We start from the raw sequence: 5,277 nt of genomic DNA, 5'->3' as shown, positions 1-5,277 counted from the left end.
GAATAGATCAAAATATCGTCTAAGTAGACGACTACGAATCTTCCAAGAAAATCACGGAGCACATCGTTAATGAGATCCTGGAAAACTGCCGGAGCGTTAGACAGGCCGAATGGCATAACCAGATACTCGTAGTGACCCGATTGAGTACTGAATGCCGTTTTCCACTCATCTCCTGACTTGATTCGGATGAGGTTATACGCTCCTCTCAGGTCAATCTTAGAAAAAATCACAGCCGAACGTAGCTGATCAAAGAGGACAGAAATCAGTGGCAAAGGGTAAGTATTTTTTACTGAGATCTTATTCAAGGCTCTAAAGTCAATGCAGGGTCTGAGTGATCCATCTTTCTTCTCCACAAAGAAGAAGCCTGCACTTAAAGGGGATTTAGATGGCCTGATAAATCCTTTCCCTAGGCTCTCTTTAACATACTCATTCATGGCCACAGTTTCTGGTCCGGACAATGCATATAACCTTCCCTTTGGCAATGTGGCACCAGGAATTAGCTCAATAGCACAATCATAAGGCCGATGGGGAGGCAGAATGTCCGCATTGCCCTTGGAAAATACATCAACAAAATCCTGGTATTCCACAGGAATGGGTGCGGGAATGACTGCAGCAATTCTGAGGGGAAGCGTAATACATTCCTTATTACAGATGGTACCCCATTGTGAGATCTCCCCCGACTGCCAATCAATGATGGGATTATGAAAGGCCAGCCAAGGGTAACCCAGAACCACTGGAACTGCTGGGCAATGGGTAAGGAAAAATTCAATTTTTTCGGAATGAAGAGCTCCAACCGAAAGTAGAACAGGGGGTGTACAGAGAGAAATAACCCCATTGGATAAGGGACTCCCATCTAAACCATGCATGGTGATATGCCTACCCAAGGTTAACTGAGGAATACCTAAGGCCTTGGCCCACGTTAAGTCCATAAAGTTCCCTGCAGCTCCACTGTCAACGAAAGCCGACACCGAAGAACAGAGGCTGCCAAAGGAAACTTTAGCTAGGACTAACAGGGAATTATTCGAGGAGATAAGCTGCAGACCAAAGTGAACCCCCTCACAATTCACTTGGTCGAGGCGTTTCCCGACTTGCTCGGACAATTACGGGCAAAATGTCCTTTACCCCCACAGTACAAACAAAGACCAGAATTTCGCCTTCTGGTTCTTTCTTCAGGAGACAGCTTGGAGAGACCCATCTGCATGGGCTCCTCTATGTCCACAGGAATGGAAAAAACACAAGGGGTAGACCCGACAGGTGCTCCTTTTTCAGCCCTCCGCTCTCTGAGACGGCGATCAATCTTAATAGAAAGCTCCATGAGTTTATCGAGAGTCTCAGGAGCGGGATACTGAAGGAGACTGTCTTTTATAGACTCAGATAAGCCGAGGCGAAACTGACTGCGCAGGGCTGGGTCATTCCATCCACAGTCGTTCGACCAACGGCGAAACTCCGTACAATAAATCTCTGCGGGATTCCTACCCTGTCTGAGAGCACGTAACTGACTCTCGGCGGATGCCTCTCTATCAGGGTCATCATACAATAGCCCTAAAGACCCCAGAAAGGCGTCTACAGACAACAATGCCGGATCCTCTGTTCTTAAACAAAAAGCCCAGGTCTGGGGATCCCCCTGAAGTAAAGAAATAATAATTCCGACCCGCTGAGATTCCGTACCTGAGGAGACTGGTCTTAAACGAAAATAAAGTTTACAAGACTCTTTAAAATTAAAAAACTGCTTCCTATCACCAGAAAAACGGTCAGGCAAATGCATTTTCGGTTCAGGAACGACCCTCGGGGAAGTCCGTAAAAGATCTTCCTGTGACCTCACCCGAAGGGAAAGATCCTGAACCATCTGAGTAAGTTCTTGAATCTGGCTAACTAGAAGCTGGCCAGGATTTGGCCGTAAACCAGTGGGATTCATGAGGCCGACAAATCTTCTAAACTGAATAAGGGAAAAAATCAAACCCTGTTAAATTTTAAGTTTTGGTCTGGCCGGTTATAATGTTATGATTCCAGTACTTCTGACCAGAGGAGATCTTATGACAGAGGCCAGAGTACTGGAAGGAAATGCTGGTTACGGGAGCGGGAAAGCCTAGTAACCCCTGGCGCCCTAACTCCGTTGTCTCGCCCGTGTAATCAGAAATCCCCTGCGAGACTATGGTTGCTTGAGCCCATGGCAGCCGCGTTTGAAGGGCGGATTATGTCTGCCCAACTCCGATGCCCCCTCAGGTCTTAATGGGAGACAAAGGGAAATCCGAGACAGGGTGATAACAAGGGGCCCTCTGACTCAGCAACCAGGCCAGGGGCTACAAGCTAACTAACTTAAACCAGAAGTATGTGCGGACAAACCGCCAGGGAAAAGGACAACCAAAAATCCACTAATCCGTTACTCCTATCCAGCACCGCTGGATACTAGAGATGAGCGGGTTCGGTTTCTCTGAATCCGAACCCGCCAGAACTTCATGTTTTTTTTCACGGGTCCGAGCGACTCGGATCTTCCCGCCTTGCTCGGTTAACCCGAGCGCGCCCGAATGTCATCATGACGCTGTCGGATTCTCGCGAGGCTCGGATTCTATCGCGAGACTCGGATTCTATATAAGGAGCCGCGCGTCGCCGCCATTTTCACACGTGCATTGAGATTGATAGGGAGAGGACGTGGCTGGCGTCCTCTCCATTTAGATTATAAGAGACTGAGAGAGATTTACTGGAGCTGACTAGGAGGAGTACTGTTACTGTAGAAGTGTAGAGACTGAGTGGAGAGAGTTTACTAGTGAGGACAGTGCAGTTTACTTTATAATCCGTTCTCTGCCTGAAAAAAGCGATACACAGCACACAGTGACTCAGTCACATACCATATCTGTGTGCACTGCTCAGGCTCTGGCCAGTGTGCTGCATCATCTATTATCTATATATAATATTATATATATCTGTCTGACTGCTCAGCTCACACAGCTTATAATTGTGGGGGAGACTGGGGAGCACTACTGCAGTGCCAGTTATAGGTTATAGCAGGAGCCAGGAGTACATAATATATTATATAGTGAGTGACCACCAGACACACAGTGCAGTTTATTTAATATATCCGTTCTCTGCCTGAAAAAAGCGATACACACAGTGACTCAGTCAGTCACATACCATATCTGTGTGCACTGCTCAGGCTCAGGCCAGTGTGCTGCATCATCTATTATCTATATATAATATTATATATATCTGTCTGACTGCTCAGCTCACACAGCTTATAATTGTGGGGGAGACTGGGGAGCACTACTGCAGTGCCAGTTATAGGTTATAGCAGGAGCCAGGAGTACATAATATATTATATAGTGAGTGACCACCAGACACACAGTGCAGTTTATTTAATATATCCGTTCTCTGCCTGAAAAAAGCGATACACACAGTGACTCAGTCAGTCACATACCATATCTGTGTGCACTGCTCAGGCTCAGGCCAGTGTGCTGCATCATCTATTATCTATATATAATATTATATATATCTGTCTGACTGCTCAGCTCACACAGCTTATAATTGTGGGGGAGACTGGGGAGCACTACTGCAGTGCCAGTTATAGGTTATAGCAGGAGCCAGGAGTACATAATATATTATATAGTGAGTGACCACCAGACACACAGTGCAGTTTATTTAATATATCCGTTCTCTGCCTGAAAAAAGCGATACACACAGTGACTCAGTCAGTCACATACCATATCTGTGTGCACTGCTCAGGCTCAGCCCAGTGTGCTGCATCATCTATATATATTATATATCTGTCTGACTGCTCAGCTCACACAGCTTATAATTGTGGGGGAGACTGGGGAGCACTACTGCAGTGCCAGTTATAGGTTATAGCAGGAGCCAGGAGTACATATTATATTAAAATTAAACAGTGCACACTTTTGCTGCAGGAGTGCCACTGCCAGTGTGACTGACCAGTGACCTGACCACACTGACCACCAGTATAGTTAGTAGTATACTTATATTGTGATTGCCTGAAAAAGTTAAACACTCGTCGTGTGACTTCACTTGTGTGTTTTTTTTTTTTTATTCTATAAAAATAAAACTCATTCTGCTGACAGACAGTGTCCAGCAGGTCCGTCATTATATAATATATAATATATACCTGTCCGGCTGCAGTAGTGATATATATATATTTTTTATATCATTTATCATCCAGTCGCAGCAGACACAGTACGGTAGTTCACGGCTGTGGCTACCTCTGTGTCTCTGCACTCGGCAGGCAGTCCGTCCATAATTGTAATACCACCTAACCGTGGATTTTTTTCATTCTTCTTTATACATACATAGTTACATAGACATCTTCTCTTTATCAACCAGTCTATATTAGCTGCAGACACAGTACAGTACGGTAGTTCACGGCTGTGGCTACCTCTGTGTCTGCACTCGGCAGGCAGTCCGTCCATAATTGTATACCACCTAACCGTGGTTTTTTTTCATTCTTCTTTATACATACATAGTTACATAGACATCTTCTCTTTATCAACCAGTCTATATTAGCTGCAGACACAGTACAGTACGGTAGTTCACGGCTGTGGCTACCTCTGTGTCTGCACTCGGCAGGCAGTCCGTCCATAATTGTATACCACCTAACCGTGGATTTTTTTCAGTCTTCTTTATACATACATAGTTACATAGACATCTTCTCTTTATCAACCAGTCTATATTAGCTGCAGACACAGTACAGTACGGTAGTTCACGGCTGTGGCTACCTCTGTGTCTGCAGTCGGCAGGCAGTCCATAATTGTATACTAGTATCCATCTCCATTGTTTACCTGAGGTGCCTTTTAGTTGTGCCTATTAAAATATGGAGAACAAAAATGTTGAGGTTCCAAAATTAGGGAAAGATCAAGATCCACTTCCACCTCGTGCTGAAGCTGCTGCCACTAGTCATGGCCGAGACGATGAAATGCCAGCAACGTCGTCTGCCAAGGCCGATGCCCAATGTCATAGTACAGAGCATGTCAAATCCAAAACACCAAATATCAGAAAAAAAAGGACTCCAAAACCTAAAATAAAATTGTCGGAGGAGAAGCGTAAACTTGCCAATATGCCATTTACCACACGGAGTGGCAAGGAACGGCTGAGGCCCTGGCCTATGTTCATGGCTAGTGGTTCAGCTTCACATGAGGATGGAAGCACTCAGCCTCTCGCTAGAAAAATGAAAAGACTCAAGCTGGCAAAAGCAGCACAGCAAAGAACTGTGCATTCTTCGAAATCCCAAATCCACAAGGAGAGTCCAATTGTGTCGGTTGCGATGCCTGACCTTCC

The sequence above is a fragment of the Pseudophryne corroboree genome, chromosome 7 (genome assembly GCF_028390025.1).
Source record: "Pseudophryne corroboree isolate aPseCor3 chromosome 7, aPseCor3.hap2, whole genome shotgun sequence".
In the NCBI taxonomy this organism is placed as follows: Eukaryota; Metazoa; Chordata; class Amphibia; order Anura; family Myobatrachidae; genus Pseudophryne; species Pseudophryne corroboree.
This window is presented reverse-complemented; position numbering follows the sequence as displayed.